At 55.2% G+C, this 17,547-nt stretch overlaps 1 long non-coding RNA gene across 33 annotated transcripts in view; it reads right to left on the bottom strand.

Moving 5' to 3' along the window:
• The window catches only part of LOC132248890 (uncharacterized), a 44,067-nt gene that overhangs the window by 18,574 nt on the left and 7,946 nt on the right, over window positions 1-17,547 (bottom strand). For 13 of the 33 annotated variants that reach the window (XR_009460354.1, XR_009460379.1, XR_009460371.1 and 10 more), the window contains 9 exons: window positions 14,198-14,264; window positions 9,994-12,600; window positions 5,235-6,073; window positions 4,991-5,080; window positions 4,450-4,612; window positions 4,270-4,363; window positions 3,084-4,023; window positions 2,877-2,979; window positions 2,585-2,716 (listed from right to left, as the gene is read on the bottom strand). This is a non-coding gene — a long non-coding RNA (uncharacterized LOC132248890). The other 20 variants (XR_009460361.1, XR_009460378.1, XR_009460380.1 and 17 more) reach the window with 20 other exon arrangements.

Here is a 17,547-nt window from a genome sequence, read left to right as displayed (position 1 = left end):
ACAGGCTCTGCCCCCAAGTCCACCCGCAAGTCACCACGTGTGCGCAGCCACCCGCTTCCTCCACTTCCTAAATGGTCGCGGCTCTACGTCGCTTCTCCTCTATCTCAAGCTCTCTTTTGCTCGCAGTCCAAACATTGGCATTACCCCAAAACAACAAGCAATTACTACATGGGACAGTATTCATATCTCATAGTACTGAGGGGAGACACCTTCCCCTCCAAACCACTCCCAAAACAAAGTAGGCAGGGTGCAGTCAAGCCACTCCCCAAAGGGGGAACCAATTTAGGTGCCAACATGGCCTTCTTTCCAGGTCTAGGAAGAGCAAAGGAAGAACAAAGGAAGTGCTAGAGTGGTTAAAACAAAAAACCAAAACGAAGAAAAGCCACAAACAAACAAGGAAGGAACACCAGTGACAAACCCAGAGAGACAGAACAAAGCGCAGTTCCCAGAACGGAAGGGAGGCCAGTGGCAGCGGCAACAGGCAGGCAGAGGCAGAGACGCACACATGCGCTCCTCTACCCCCGCACATCCAAGGGCAAGATCTGCACCCAGATGCCAGGGATAAACCCTATATAGCCAAGGGCAATTCTGAGACTTCACACAAACACAACAACTCACAACCAGGGTAAAATCTAATCCAGGGTTATACCACCCAGCTCTAGAGCACACTTGGTGCCCACAATCCCCTCCGTCACCATCACTGCCCAGGAAGCGTGGAGCTCCAGACACTATCCCACACTAGGTATTACCTCCCCCACCTGAAAATCACCAGGGCAAATCCCATCCCTGCAACTCTAACCCAGCCCACCTTTCACCATCCTGTTCCTCCACCTTCCATCATCACGCCACAACACGCCCTTGTATCCTCCTCCCCCGAGATCAACGCAGCTGAAAAAACAACAAAAACCTCATCAGCTCTAAGAGGGGACACAAGGGCACAAACTCAGAGGAAGAAAGCTCCTCTCCAAACCCCCACCACACACATTCAGCCCCACTACCCACCAACTGAGCTCTCAAAGGCTTGCCTGTGGTCACCCGGAGCCACATATTCACAGCAATCAAGGAGTCACCAATCACAGCAACCGCCACACATACGGCGCAACCACCACAGGAGACCCCTCATCTCCTACAGGCACTACTCGCCACAGCCACGACCGTGCGGCTCATTCTCCACTCAACCTCACAGCTGGAAAGGGGAGGGGGTACGCCACCTGCAAAAGGTACACGCACAAAACCACCTGGAAACACGAAAGAGCGAGTGCGAAGAAGCGGTCCGACAAGAAGACAAATACGTCGCGGTGGTCCGAGGAAGCTCCAACCCGCCGCGAGCTCCAGACGGGTGACGCCACAGAGGCAGAGGCCTCACACGAGACAAAATGGGAAGGCGTGAAAGGGCTGCCCATTTCCTCCGCTGCCACCTGTGGGTCTCTTCACCTATTCTGCCAAGTGTCCGCTTCACAAGCCTGAAGCCCTGGTAAGATGGCTCCTCCACACGCACATTCACAAAGACGCAATGGCCACTATCAACAACTCAGAGGCCTCACAGCGCTGGGGACAGTGCACCCTCCCTGCCAACACTCCCAAGCAAATTTATTTTACCACCGCCCCCCATAGCTGTGACTATCCAGCCAGAGCCCGCTCAGGAGTTTCCCTCAGCAAGCAAAGGAAGCAATTTTAATGTGCAAACGCAGGTCTCCTGCCAGTTCTGGCTAGAGGAGAGAAATGCTGCAGCGACTCTCAAAGCAACAAGACAAACAAGAAAGCACACGGACACAGGACAAGCCATTCCTGGCACTGGTAGGAGAGCCTGTGGGAAGACAAACAGCTAGACAGAGACGCACGCCCAACTCCTGCCCCAACAAAACCTGGGAAAGCCAGACACCGGCACCCAGATGTTGGACCAAACCCAGCCCAGGGAGCCAAAAAAGCTAGTGGCAGGGGCAGGCGGGGATGCTCAAGCCTCACGCAGAGCCAGATGAGGGACCCCTGGCCACAGCAAGCCACCACAAGGAACGAGGGAAACTTCAGGTTCCGCAACACCCCGGTTGACCGTAACTGCTTGCACTAATTGAACTCATGACAACGTCCCACACCAGGGCCTTCCCACCACACACAGACACCCCCACCATTCCACAGCACCTTCTAGCATCCTGCTCGTCTTGCTCCCTTACCACTGCTCTGCTCCAGTCCCTCGCCCTCTCCCTTCTCCTCAGTGGCTTCCTTCTCCTGTGTTTACTTCTGCTCCTTGGGCTGAACTCCAGTCCAGGGTCCTGATCTTTGCGGAGGCATTCCCACCCTACACGTCCAGCCAAGGGAGCACCTCTCCCCACCACTAAGGGCACACACAGGGTACACAGGCACAAGGGGAAAGGCCTCACCCCTGACCGCCAGCACTTGCCACACCTGGCATCACTCTTCTCCTCCAGCCCTCAAGCATCCTTGCTTGCCATCCTCTCCCCATATGGGAGACAGGCACCTGCTGAGGCAGCCAAGGAAAAACCTCAGCACAACTAGCAACAAAGAGCAAAACAAAAACTAACTGCCAGACTCCAAAAACCCTAGACCGCCCCACGCCGTTTCGTACCAATTGCCAGAACTGCCCATCCGGCACCGACACGCCGTGCGGCATCGAGTTCCTCCTGCTTCACCCTCCGTGGGCGCTGCTCAGCTTCACTCCTTCAACCGGCAGTCATTTCCCTCTGCACAGGTCAGGACCCTGCAAGGGACAGAACACGCAGTCACCCCAAAGGGGACAAATGAACAGAAGAAGAAACCCACAGGTACAATTCACACCACACACACCCAGGCCCCAGCTCACAGCTCTCCAAGACGTGCCTGCCCAGGGTGCACCCATCCATCTGTGAGAAGGGCCTCACCCCAAGAGACAGCACTCATGGGACCTGGCATCGCGCTCCTCTTCCTCCGGCGCACTCTCCTCCCTCCTTGCCATCCTCTCCACACAGGGGAAGCAGGGACCTCCTGAGGGCACACAAGAAACGTCACTGCAAAACAAAATGGGCAAGCACAAGCAACCGCCCCGTGGGAAGACCACGCCACACCGCTCCAAGTAACATCTTACTCACTGCAGGCTCTGCTCATGCACACAGGTCCACCAAACAGGCAGAGGCCTCCCTCCACGTGACCCAGAAGCGAGCATGGCTGCACAACCACCTGCTTCCTCCACCCGCTTCTACCTAGCGCTGGCTCTAGGTCTCTTCGCCTCAGCTCTTCTCCACTCACGCTCGACATATTAACATCACACCCAAAACAACAAGCAATTACTACACGCAACAGTATTCACGTCTCATAGTACTGACAGCAGAGACAACGCCCCCCACCCCCAGCAGCCTAGGACACCGAAAGCATAACACCCCCACTCGCACGCGAGGCACACAGGGTGCAGTCAAAGCCCACCCAAATGAGGGGATCAATTCAGTTGCAAACACACCTATCCTTCCAGCTCTGGGAAGAGCAAAGAAAGAAAGAACAAGTGCTGCTGTGATTTTAGATATCAAAGTAGAAAGAAACACCAGTGACACACCCAGAGACATAGGACAGAGTGCAATTCCCAGAACTGAAGGAAGACCAGTGGCAGCAGCAACAGCCAGGCAGAGGCGGACACGCACGCACCCGCTCCTCTGTCCCAGCACATCCAATGCTGTCACCTGCACCCAGAAGCCAGGGGCAAACACTGAAACCCCTAATATACTCAAGGACAATTTCCAGCCTTTACAAGGAGTCAGGTCTCACCACCAAACTAAACCCAATTCAGGCTTACACCCCCTGCTCTGCAGCATCCCTAAGGGCCACAAGTCCCTGCTTCAGCATCACTTCCCAGACAGCACGGAGCTCCAGACCCCATTACGCACAAGGCGTTTCCTTCCCCACCCAAACACGACCAGGGAAAACGCAACCCAGCCTCCCACTTTAACCCAGCCCACCTTTCGGGATCCAGTTCCTCCATCTTCTACCACCACCGCAGAAGCCTCGCTTCTGTTCCTCTCCCCCACAACATTGAGGCCACTGGAAAAAAAACAAAAACCTCATCAGCCCACCGAGGGAATGCAAGGGCACCGACTCGGAGATAAGGGACGTTCCCCTCTCCAAACCCCCAGCATACATCCAGCCCCCCTATCCACTAACTCTGCTCACAAAGGCATGCCTGTGGCCAGCCTGAGGTGCATATTTACAAGCAATCAAGGACTCAGCTAACCTACACAGGGGACAGCCACCGCAGGAGAGCCCTCACCTCCAACAGGCACTACTCACCCCAGCCACAATCATGCTGCTGCTTATCCAGGCATCCTCACAGCAAGAAGTGGGAGCGGAGACGCACCGCCTGCAAAGCTACACACAAAACCTCCTAGAAACATGAAAGAACAAGTGTGGAAGAAGTGGTCAGGCAGGAAGACAAACGCATCACACTGTTGCAAGACAGCTCAGACCCACCCCAGACTCCAGCCAGGTGATGCCACAGGGGAAGAGGCCTCACACCACGCAAATCAGGAAGTCACAACAGGGCTGCCCGTTTCCTCCTGCACCATCTCTGGGACTCTTCACTTCATCTTCACAGAGTCTGCTCCACAGCCCTCAAGCCTTCAGAAGATGGCTCCTCCACACACATACAGAGACAAAGAAAAGGAAATTGCCACTATCAGCAACTCAGAGGCCTCACCGGGCTGGGGACAGTGGCCCCACCCTGCCAAGACCCCACGGGCACCCTTTCTTTTCCTTTTTTTTTTTTTTAACCCCCCCCCCCCCCCATAGCTGCAAGGGTGCAGGCAGAGTCCTCCTAGGGCTTTCCCACAGCAAGCACAGCAAGCACAGGTATTCACCCCAAGTGGAAGAACAAAACACAGTCAAAGGGAACCACCGGGAGAATTGCCACCCCACACATCCAGCCAAGGGAGCACCTCAACACACTGCTATGGGCACGCACAGGGTAGGCAGACAGCAGGGGAAAGCCTCAGCCCCGAGAGCCAGCACTCACCACACCTGGCATCACGCTGCGCCTTCAGTCCTTGTGCGCCATCAGTCCTCATGCTTGCTATCCCTTTCCCAGATACGATGCAGGCACCTGCTGAGGACGCAAAAGAAAAGCCTCAGCATGAAAAACATCAAAGGGCAAAGCACGAATGTCTGAGTCTAGCAGTTAGCCCCACACTGCTCCAAGCAACCCCTTACCAACTGCAGGATCTCTCCATCCAGAGCTGCAACCCACAAGAAGCAAATACCTCGCTCCAGGTGATCACGTGAGCATGGCTTCAGGCCGTCTCCAACTCCTTCCACGCCATACCAGCTCCAGGGCTCTTCACCTCTTCCTCAGCTCTTCTCCACTCAGGACCAGACTTTGGTCATCTTGCCAAACATGTCCACACCGCCAAAAATGAACAACAGAAATTAACACTTGCAGCGCTATGCGCAGGTCTCACACCACCAACGGGACAGCATCCCCTCCCTCCCAACCAGGGGTACAACAGCAGCTTGGACTGGCCCCACTAACAAACCGCAGGGGGCTGCAGCTACACCCCTCCCAAGTGAGGGGATCAATTTACATGCAAACACAACCCTCCTTTCAGTCCTGGGAAGAACAAAGTAACAAGTGCTGCAGTGATTTTTAAGAACAGAAGTACAAAGACAGACACCAGTGACACACCCAGAGAGATGAGACATAAATGCAATTCCCAGCACTGAAAGGAGGCATGTGGCAACAGGTACAGCCAGGCAGAGACCCAATCCTCTGTCCCACCGCAACCTGGAGATCTTTGCACAGACTCAGAGCAACTCTGGGCCAAGCCAGCCCAGCCGTACACCACTCATCTCAGAGGCACTCCTGGGTGCCATGGCCCTCCGCTTGAGTAGCCCTGCCCTGGGAGCGTGCAGCTCAGGACACCAACCCAGAGCAGGGACTTCCCAGCCCACCCAGACACCCCCACTCAAAACACCACCCCCGCTTGAGGTAAGTCCACCTTCCATCACACTACTCCTCCTGCTCTATCCTCCATCACCATGGCACGCCTCCACTTCTTTGCATCCATCTCCAACCCAAAGTCTCTCCACAACAGCCAGGATCCTGAAAGACAAAACAAGCCACGGAGCCCACAGGGTCAATCAAGAGCAGACTGAAAGGCAGGGGAAATCCCTCCCAAACAGCATACACACACATCCAGGCCCCACCACCCAGTGTCTCCAAGCTCCCAGAAGCCATCCCTGTACCTTTCAACAAACTGACAAATCAAAGACAACCCCACACGGATCCAAGGAAGCTTGCACCTCCCCCGGGCTGTGACCATGTCCCGCTCCAAGGCAGCTAAGGGCACAGGGGCAGAGGCCTCACCACAGGGAATCCAGAAGCACACACCCAGCCTCTTGCTCCCTCCACAAGTCATCAGCTCTAGGTCTCTTCATTACACTTGCTTCTCAGACCCTAGAAACTTTGGCAGAAAGGCCAACCGACCCCCCCACAACCAAAAAAACCTTACAAGCAACTCCACTTCCAGTCCTCACAGCACCGAGGGCAGAACAACTCCCACCCAAAGAGTTACAGAAGCAGCTCTATTCCACCCCGCACCCCCTCCATAGGAACCAGTCATCCCCTCTATAAGTTTTCCCCCTTCCAGAGGCTTATTCCGTCTCTCCAGAGCGCTCCGATGGTCTAATCTCAGCAGCTCGTCACCATGCTTAATGAAACAACCACAGTGCTCTGGAGCCTGCCCACAGATGCACGCAGGCTGGGGGAGGGGGAAGAAGAGAGATCAGGCCCCTCACTGCTTCCCCCCCCACAGCCCTCAGCAGAGCCTGCCAACACGAGCTGCTGGGCATTGCACAGCCCCCGAGTTGCAGGGGGCGGGTGCTTCCCTCCGCAGCAGCCGTTTCCCTCAAGGCTGCCCAGGCAGGGTGCTAGCTGCACGGCTGCAGCCCCAGCTCACAGGCTGCACCTGCTGGATCCAATGGTGCACCGGTTTCTGGAAGCCTGGCTGTGCTCAGAGAAGCTCAGGCTGGATGTGTTTCCAGTGCCCGGGGAGCACAAGAGTGACTCTTGAAATCAAATTACCGCTTTTTTTTTTTTTTAATAAAATTAGTCATTGTTGTAGATGTTCTCTTTTTAGAACCTAACTTGGTATTTTTCTGCTTCTGAGATGACAAAACCCCTTCCTGAAAGGAGTGATTCCAGGGGGAAAGGAGAGGGACTTCTAGTGGCAAAGGCCAGGGTTACGGGATAGGACTTGCTGCCCAAGGGGCAGGGCACCGAGCCAGGGGCAGGGCTGCAACCCGTGCCACCACTTGGTGAGTGGCCCTGCACCGGAAATAATTGCTGACGCTGTGTTAAAGTACGCACTCAAAGGGTACCTAAAAATCCTGGACTTCAATAAATACTTTTGGAATAAAAATGTAATTCCTAGCGTTTTGGGGGCTGCAGCTAGTAAACTAGCATTAAAAACAGCAGAGCTCAGGACCCCGCCCCACAACGGGACCGCTCACCCCCAGCCCCACGCGAGACGCATTTCTGCCGGGCCCCGACACCAGCCGGCCGCAGCTGGCTCCCGGCACCCGCAGGGTCAAGCCTTCCGCGCCCGCCCCCCGGCAGGGCAGGGCAGTGCAGGCCAGGTGCGGCTGGGGCACATCGGGCCAAGGCCCAGAGCACGCAGGGGCCGGAGCCCAGGGGAAGGCCCAGCCGGCACAGGGGACACTCCTCGCACCCAGGCCCCGCGGCCCCCTTCTCCTCGGAGACCAGGCACCGCGGCGGAAAGACCCGCCCCGACTCGAGGCAATTAACGCGGGCAATTAACAGCACTCCCAGGCCAGGACTCGGACCGAGGGCAGGTCTCAGCCAACGGCTCCCAAAACACCCCCGGCCCCAGCAAAGCAGGGCCCCAGGCGCCCGAGGGACAGCACCCCGCGGAGCAGCGCGCCCGCCGGCTGGGAGCAGCGCAGAGAAAGCGGCGGGTTAACAACACGAAAACGAGGACGGACAAAACGCAGGAGCGCGGGAACACGGGGCAGCGCAGCGCCGCCCCGGCACTGGGGACCGGGCACGCCCAGCCCGCACACAGGGTGCGGCGCCTTCCCCGGCCCCGGCGCAGCGCAGCCCACAGCTCCCGCCTCCAGCGCCCCGAGGCCGGCCCGCCGAGCCCCACCCCATCCGGTCACGTGCCGCGCCCGCCAGCGCTCGGCTTTTCACGGGATGAGCGCCCCGGGCGCGCAGGGAGGCAGCTCCGCAGGGGCCGCCGGGCCCCGCCGCACGAACCGGGGCCCGTGGCCGCCACCGCCCCGGCGGCACCAGCCGCACCTCGGCTTCCCGCTGCCGCGCCGGGACCCGAGGGCGGCCCGGCGGATCCCGCCCAGGCCCCCAGGAAAAGCGCTCGGGCCCCAACCGCCCCCCGCTCCTGCCGCCCGCCCCGCGCACTCCGGCCCGGCCGCAGGGCAGTGCGCGCTGGGTCTGGCTCTGCCCCTGGGACGGGAGGAGGGACCGGGACTGCAAACTCTGCCCTCCCCGTCCGCCAGCGCCGTCCTCACCGCCAGGCGGGGGCCGCTGCCACTCCGGGCGCACCCCAGCCGCAGGAAGGTACGCGGTCCCGCGGCTGCCGGACTGCGCCGGCCCGAGGCAGGTCCTACCTGTGAGGAAGCGCTAGCGCGTATCACGCATCACCGCCGCAGGTGCCGCCTTGTCACGCGGAGCTGCGCATCTTGTTCCGTGGCCGTGTGCGACAAGCACTTGTTTCCAGCACCCGTCCTGACCCCGGCTTGGCGCTAATGCCATAGCCCCCAAAACCTCTGCGGGTGAGGCACCTGACCCACTCAGCCAAGAAAGAGCACCTGGCCCACGCCACACTACCCGGCACACGGCGTTAAACCCAACCCCCAGCTGTTGGCACCTGGCTCCCACCCCAGACCTTTGCTTCGGGTGTCTGCAGGACGGGGCGAGCTGGAAGGCAAAGGCGAGGGAATCTGCACCAATTCCAGACCTGCTGCCAGTCAGACCCACCACCTCCCACCCCACGGGGGAGAACGTGCGTGGTGCTGCACTACTGCGTGGGGGACCTTTGGGGTATGACAGGCAAGCTCAGGCTGCAGCTTGGTCTCCTGCCTCTTAGCTGCCTGGGTGGCCACTGTAGTAGGACCCGCCTTTTGCATTTCAAGGGTAACCATCGAGGGAGCCGTAGCTGCGTCATTTCTGTGCCCGCGTCGGCCTGCGAGGTTCTGAGCGCAGACTGGCCGCAGCCTCCTCGGCCGAGGCCCGGCGGTAACGAGCTGTTAGTAAGAACACGAAATGGGGGAACTCAGAAACCAAAACAGGATTGCGATACTAAGGAACCAAGCAGCAGTATGGGCAGGCCTTGCTGAGCCTCAACTTTGCCAAAATGCTTTCGGCAGTGCCATGCCAGAGCCTGTCCTCGACCCGACTGCCGGCAGGACGACCCACCCGCTCCGCCCACAGAAAAAGCGTGGAGAACAGGCCGAGGTGTCCACCGGACCCTTCCCAGCCGGCACGACCTTCCCCATTTGCCCGGGCAACAAGAACGCAACCGTGCTCAGCTCGGTCCTCGTCCTCAGGTCCGGTGCCGAAGCAGCCTCCGCTCGCTGCACGGGGCCCACGTCCATCTTTATACCCTAGCTCTGCTCACTGTGCCCTCCAGGACAGGAAGAGGCTCCCTACCTTCCTCCCTGTTATCTACACCACCAGCCAAAGGGAGCAGAGAGGTTCCTCTGCAAGATTTGAAAGGGTCACAGCAAAGTAGAGAGAAATGCTGCAAGGCTGCCTGGGGGCAGGGTCAAGGAACGGGAGGGAGGGAGGGAGAGACTCTCTGAATCACGGACCAGGATGGTGGGGGGTCCTACAGTGAAAAAGGGCAAGAACCACTGCTTTAAAAGTTGGCCAGGTAGCAGTGAGAGGGGCTTAAGAAAAGCTGTACCTGTGCTCGTGGAGGCAGGGAGGGAGAGGGCAGCAAGAGCCAAGGTAAGCAATATATAGGACTCAGGCACAGCATTCACCTGGCAAAGCTGTGCAAGTCCTGCCACTCCTGGTTTAGGAAAGAGCCCCACGTTCCCCAGCCTGGTTGCGCGGCCTTGTGCTGCTATCGCTGACCGCAAACTTTCTCCTGCCGTCCGCTTCTGAAAACGATGGGGAGCGTGCACGAACCCAAGTGTGCTTAGCGCTCCCCTCTCCTCTTAGAGCGATCTAGGGAAAAAGCTGAGAAATTATTCCAACACCTCCCTACTTGGGCACTCCTAGCAACGGCAAGGCCAGACTACCCTACAGATGAGCATCTCGCTCTGTGTCCATGCTCTGCTCTGCTCTGCTCGCTCGGAGTTAGATGCAATCTTTCCTTGCAGGGAAGGGCCGTTCTTTTGCCGTTGTGCACCGTTGCCAACGTGACAGCTTGCTCCCCGGCAATCTCCACAGGCTGTGAAGGGACTCAAAAGAAAGAGGCAGGGGCCGGGACCCTGGGGAGGCTGCTTCTGCTGCAGCACAAAGAACAAACTGAACGCAGTGGCAACAGGCCGCTGGGGATGTCCCTGCTGCTGTCACCGTGGGAGTGTGCTGCTCCTTGGTTGAACTGCTACAGGCTAGAACCAGTTTCTTCACAGACTGGATCCAAACCACAGGCCATAGGTTTTTTGACCCCTGTTTTACCAGACCAACTGTAAGATACAGGCAACCTTTGGGGTATGACAGTACCTTTCCTCAGGATTCTGGGAAGGAACCAGGACTGAAAAAGGGGACTGGGATGCCTAAAACCTTGCTTCTGTCCGTCCAAACCGTGCTGTTGTTGCCACAAAAGACATAACAAAAAATCTTGCCTCCCCCATGGTTCCTGAACCTTCCCAACACCACCACCACCACTTGCATACTTAAATCATTTGGTTTCCTTCTGTCACCTGTTTGGAAACTTCCTTTTCTTACTGGACCTGCCAGGTGCTTTGTTGGCAAAGTATATGGGAAAACAAATAATAGTAATAGTAAGAATCAGAACAGGGATAATATTAGTAGTACTAACATTACTTACAGAAATTTGCTGAACAGAAGATGCAGGTCTCATCCATGCCTCTTCCTTCCATTCCCCACCCCTCCAACTATCCTGCATGGACATACAAGAAATAAGCCCCTGGGGGGGGTCTCAACAACAGGGTGCAGTCCCACAACTGAAGCCTGTACTACAAGGCTGTTTGCTTTCTTACCACAGTCCAGAAAACCAAGGTGTCACAGCCCACATCTCCCAAGCAGTGCAGGCTGCTTACAAGGGCCTGCCAACTGCTCCAGGCAGAGTCACTGCCAGTAGCAGGTAGCGCAGCCCTGTGGGAGGCAGGGGGAGACCTGGCCAGTCCGGGGTTGCTGAACCTCCCCCTCCCTCCTAGCTCTTCCCCCAGGCACTTGGCCAAGCAGCCAAGAATGCCCCCGCCCCCAACCCTGGTCCTTTAACAATGACAGTCAACACACAAGCAGTGAAGGAGGGACATGCACCCCTCACCCCCAATCGCTGACCAATGCACTAAGACTCTAACATGGGCCCCTGCTCATGTCCTTTTCTTTTTCGTTTCCTTGTGATAAGCTACATGTAAGACTTGACAGATTTTGTTGGAATCTGACAGGCCACACTCTGAGCGCTTCCATTGCAGCCTTCAACTTGCAGTCTGGGCTGTCAACCAGGTATCTTGGCCCCCGCTCCCATGCCACTTCCCCTGCTCAGATGGCTCAGGTTTGGACAGGGGATGTGATGTCTCACAGGTATCACCCTTTAAAGCTCAGTAGTGGGGAGCAGAACAATTTTGCTTCCCTGTGTGAGCGACATCTCCAAAGCGTTCCTCTGACAGCTGCACCTCACACACGGCACACCCCAGAAATAGTAACACACAGCTGCAAGTCTTCATTGTAAACCCGTGACCACACAGGACTTCTGTGAGGCCCTCCGTGCAACTCCTTAAACCGGTCCTCCACCACGTACAGGAGACAGGGTGGGTACCCGGGGAAAGCACCAGGGAACAGAAGCACTGGCACACAACAGCTCCTGAAATGAGCGACAAGTAAAGAGGCAGGGATGTTACGAAGATGGTGATGAGAAAGGGGAAGGAAGGCTATGGGCAGATTCCCCTCGGTGTAAACTGAAAATATGGTCAGGGCCTGACAGACCACGCTCAGTATTGCAGACTACACACCTACCAGAAGCCTAACTTAAGAACGACACGTGCTTAAGCTGGCATACAAGGAATAGGCCGTGAGCCTACACTTACATCCCAAGGAACGGCCAAAAAAAGTGGAATAAAATTCTGTTTCTCAAGACTTTAATACCAGACAAGACCAAGAGCGAGTAGCTGCTTTCTGGAACGATGGGAAACGGCAGCTACGAGCAGCAACTGGCATTTGGTTTTGTGACCCTGTTACAAGTTAAAATAGGTCTAAATGGCAGAGTCTAACAAACACAAGGCAAGGAGCGTTCCCAGGCAGGCAGGGAGAGAGATGAGCAGTGTTCCTCCCTTCCAGACTCGGAGTTTCCCCAGGGACACGGGCCCCAGCCATCTGCAGGTCCAAGCGCACAGGAAAATGGGTTCGGTCCCGTTCCCAAAGTTTCAGCAAAACGAGTCTACGTGACGCCCGTCAAACTATCGATTTAAAAAGCCCACGTAAAAATTAGGTTTTTACAAAAGGGAAACTACAAAGACCTTTGCAAAGTGGAGACAACCTCCTGTTAGCCTCCTCCTCCCTCCTGCATCTCCCCCAGCCGGTAGACTGGACAATCTGTATTGTGGTGTGACAAGTCACTAGGTAGGCATAGCACAAAGGGTTTATTCTTATGCCTCGAGGTGTGATCAATAAAAGTGCATATTCTAGCCCTGTCTCTAGCTGCTTTATCCAATTTGCAGGGTTGTAATCCTTTATACGCTAAGAGCATCACCGGCAAATGTCATAGCGTCTTCACTTCACGTACAAAAAGGGTAATTGGCAGGGACCCGGGTTTTGCATTCACCAGGGAAAAATGCAGTAAAACCCAGTATGTCACCTTAAGAACCCCGACCCAGTAACGACTCTGAAAATCATGTAAAGCTTGGCCCTACTCACAAAAGTTAAAATACTGAATAATAACGCTAACTGCATAATGCAAGACAATGCAATTTCATGGCCAGGCCACCTAAGAAAGAATTATGAAGTCTCTTCCATCTTATCGGGCTATATTCAGGATGATTTCACACAGACTCTTAGTTGTCTGGTGTGTAACGGTATGAAGCGTCTATCCTCAATTAATTAGCACGATAAATATCTCTTTTCCGACTAAGTCGCGTTTATATGCTGAAACACATTCTCCGTATGTAATAGATGTCTCCTCCTGATTTAGTATGTTTTTCCTAGCAGTTAATCGGTTTCTCGATACGTTCCAAACTGAATAACCTCTCGTTACCGAAGAAGCTAACTCGTTCGCATTAGAAATTTCTGATAACCGGTACTTGGCAGGTTTTTCCTGTCGGTTACTGTTTGGGACTCCATCTTAATTTACACAACTAAAAGAATGCTTTGAAGATGCTAAAGTAAGGGGATAAAAAGTAAAACAGCACACAGCACACGCACGCTTCAGGAGTGAAAAATCTCTCTGACACGGCTTGCCGACGCACCCAACTTACTCTACAAGGTGAAGGGAAACAGACCGCCTCTTTGTCGCCTGTTTGGCGAGAAATCATCACCTTACAGCTAATTACTGGACTTTGATTTGGTTTGGATTTGCCTGACTTGATCTTAAATACTTGTAGTAAATAAAGCCTTTCCGTCACTCCTCGAACCGAGTGTCGTGTCAATCCCTGGGCTAGTCCGGAAACCTAGGTTTTTATTTGCTGATACCCAGCGCCCCCAGATTTTCTCCTTTAAATGAGAAAAATCCAGATTTTCACCTCTAAAGGGGAACAGCATGACCAATGGTGGGTTTCTCCTTGCAGGCTGCCAGACTTCCATCCTGCAAGGTGCTCAGGGAAACAGGACGAGGGGTCACAAAGGGGTGCTATGTGCATGTGACCATGTACACAGGTACATGCCTGCCCACAGGCTGAAGAGTGGGTCCCCACATGTAAATCAGGTGCGGCGGAAGGAGGTGAATTGAGGCCCCCATAAATGGGGAGTGACACGCAGATGATGCACCTCCAGGCAGAAGTGTAAGCAGCTGCGGGTGCATTTTACCCCATCAGAGTGTTTAAGGCAGAAACTCACACTCACCTGTTACCCGTGGTCCCTTGGATATTTCCAAGTCCCACTTCTTTCACGCTGCAGCTCCTCGCTGACACTGCTCCCATGAACAGGTGCACAAGGAGCAGTTGGAAAGAAAGGGAAGACCCACGTTAGACCATTTCATTGGAGTGAGAAGACACGCACTGTTAACCGCACCGCAGCGGATGAAATGACCCCCGTGGGCCAGCCCAGCACATTCCCGTTCAGACTTATCAAATGACCACACACACACACAAAATCACACTTTTCTACACGCACTACTACGAAAAAGGTTTCCAAATCACCATGCATTTTCCCTCATACAACATACCCATATTTCCATATGCTTACCCCATCGCCACACGATTTTCCACAGGTCGCACAAAACAGTTCCCAAATCACCCTAAAGTTACCACACCATTTTCTAAAAATTAAATCATCATATTTCCACGCAAAACCCCTATAGTCCCAAACAAATGTCCTGTATACCTCTAGGTCCTAAATTCCACAACAAAAATCACATTTCTAAACATTTCCAGGAAAAAGTTCCCAAAGCACCACAGAACTCTCCCAAAACCACCATAGTTCCCCAAACGTTTCTACAAAAAAACTTCCATATCGCCACACAAAATGACCAACCTCCCACTCAAAAAAACCCAACACCCTACCACACTGCCAGAAAAAGGGTTTTCAAATCAGGGCCAGTTTTCGACATGGAAACCACCACGTGTCCAAACACAGGCACACACATGCCCACAGAAATTTTTCCAACCCCTGCCCACCATTTCCCTCACACAACACAAGCATATTTCCACACTTACCCAGTCACCACAAACTATTCCACACGTCCCACAACACACAAGTTCCACAAAAACAGTTCCTAAATCACCCTAATATTACCAGACCATTTTCCACACACACAAAAAAATCACCAGATATTTCCACTCACATTTCCATGTACACCTGTGCCAGATCACCAGTTTTCCACGCAAAAAAAATCACATTTCCAAAACAGATCTTTTTTCACCACACACCATCACATCTTCCACAAAAAAGCACATTTCCACAGACACGCTCCCCAGTCCCCACAGAATTCTCCCACACGTTTCCCCACACCTTTCCACCAACGCATCACCAAATTACCACAAAATGACTCGCCTGCCACCAAACAAATCAGCACTTCCAGATAAAAAGGGGGTTCTCAAATCACCACACAGAACAAACTGTTTTCCACACAAAAGTCGCCACATGCCCTTAAAAAAGGTTTCCAAATCCCCACACCGTTTCCCCCACACAACACAACCATATTCCCATGCACACACATTTCCACAGCTCCCACGAGCATCAGTTACACAAACAGTTCCCAAATTACCCTAAAACTACCACACCACTTCTCACCGGCATAATCACCACATTTCCACAGACATCTCCACAGAGTTCCTAAATCACTAGTTTTCCACACAAAAATCACATTTTCCAAGAAACAACGTCCTTTAGTACCACACACCATCACCAGTTTCTCACAACATTTTAACATTTCCACACACTCCCCCAATAAACGTCCCAAATCCCCACAGACCTCTCCCAACGTCACAAAACATCTCCAAACATTGCCACAAAAATGCCCCCAAGTCACCACAAAACATGGCTGGTTTTCCACATGCAAACCACCACAAGCCCACACACGAGCCCACAAAAAGGGTTTCCAAATCCCCAGACCATTCCCCTCACACAACACAGCCGTATTTCCATACAGTGAACCAATCCCCATACAATTGTCCACAGGTCCCACAACACGCCAGTCGCACAAACAGTTCCCAAATCACCCTAAAATTACCACACCACTTCCACACAAAATCACCAGATTTCCACACACATTTCCACAAAGTTCCCAAACCATGACGTTTCCACACAAAATAGCAGTATTTCCAAACAAGGCACTATATCACCACACACCATGACCAAATTCCCCCCAAACAATCACATTTCCACAATTTCCAAATACAGGTCCCAACTCCTCACACAATTCTCCCAATACCACCATATTTCACACATTTCCACAAACCACCTCCAAATCGCCACACTAAAGGACCAACTTCCCACCAAAAAGATCATCACACTGCCACAAAAAATGTCTCCCAAGCCCCCCACACAAAACAGGCAACACGAAAACCCCCCGGTGCTCACACAGCTCCACGCCCCTGCTCACAGGCACATTTCCACCCCCTCCCCCGGGTCCGTCTGGCTCCGGGGCCTGCCCGCCCGCACCGCGCTGCCCCGCCGCGCAACGAGGCCGGGCGAGGCGAGGCTGCACCAGGCGCCCCAGGAGAGCGGCGGCTCCGACCCCGTGCGGGCGGCGCGGGGCGAGCAGCGCGCCCAGGGCCAGGCGGAGCGGGCCGGAGCAGCGTCCCGCCAGCACCAGCTCGAGGAGGAAGGGGCCGAGCTGCGGCACCGCGCACGAAACACTCGCCCGCCCCCCCGTGCCCCGCACGTGGCCATGGGGGATCCCGCCTGCAGCGCTGATGCCTCCGCTGGGCAAGCGGCTGCCTGACAGCCCCGAGGGTCGCGCACAGCACCCCGGTCTGCTCTGCCCCGAGCCAGCCTTGCAGACGGCCCCACACGTGCCGGCTCAGAGCTGCCCCTCGTGTCCAGAGCGCACGGCAGCGCCGGAGCCCGGGTGCTGCTGCGGAGCGTGCCCGCCCCCACCGGGCTCTGACTGACACCGGGAACCGCGTGTCCACCCCACGCCTGATAACGCTGCAGGCCCTGGCTCCCACGTGCTGCTCTAATGACGAGGCATCCTGCTTTTCCCTGATAAAAAAAAAAAAAAAAAAAAGCAAGCAAAATCTCTGATAGATAACCCCACTAATTCTCAAATAAAAACACCAAAATGCCTGATTAAAATGAAAAGCCCCTCAACTCCCCACTCCGCCCAACCTCCTGGCCCCCAGCTCTACCAGAGGGGGCCCCCAGCTGCCAGCACTATGGGGCCAGGGACCCATGTCCACGGCGCCCTGCCCGGCAGGAGACAGCGGCTGCTGCAGCAGACCAAAGGCCAGCTCCCCCCACCCACTGCCTGCCTGCTGCCGGCTCAGGCTGGGTGGGGGGTTCCTCACAGCTGTGCGCATTCCCGAGGGGCAGCGGGAACCCGTGCCCACAATCCTGTGTGCAGGGCAGGGGCAGGCTGCCCACTGCAGACTCGGGCTCCCTCCCTGCTGCCCTCGCCCCGGGGCCTCTGCAGCCCAGCAGGTGCAACCCGTTGCTTTCGGGAACAGTGGGACCACATCCCCAGCCCACACAGCACCAGTGAGGGGCACAACCGCATGCCACCGTGCACTTAGGGGACACGTTGCCCCCGC

This window comes from Alligator mississippiensis, chromosome 2, assembly GCF_030867095.1.
Source record: "Alligator mississippiensis isolate rAllMis1 chromosome 2, rAllMis1, whole genome shotgun sequence".
Classification (NCBI taxonomy): Eukaryota; Metazoa; Chordata; order Crocodylia; family Alligatoridae; genus Alligator; species Alligator mississippiensis.
Note: the sequence above shows the minus strand (reverse complement) of the source record. Positions and strands in the feature narration are given on the sequence as shown.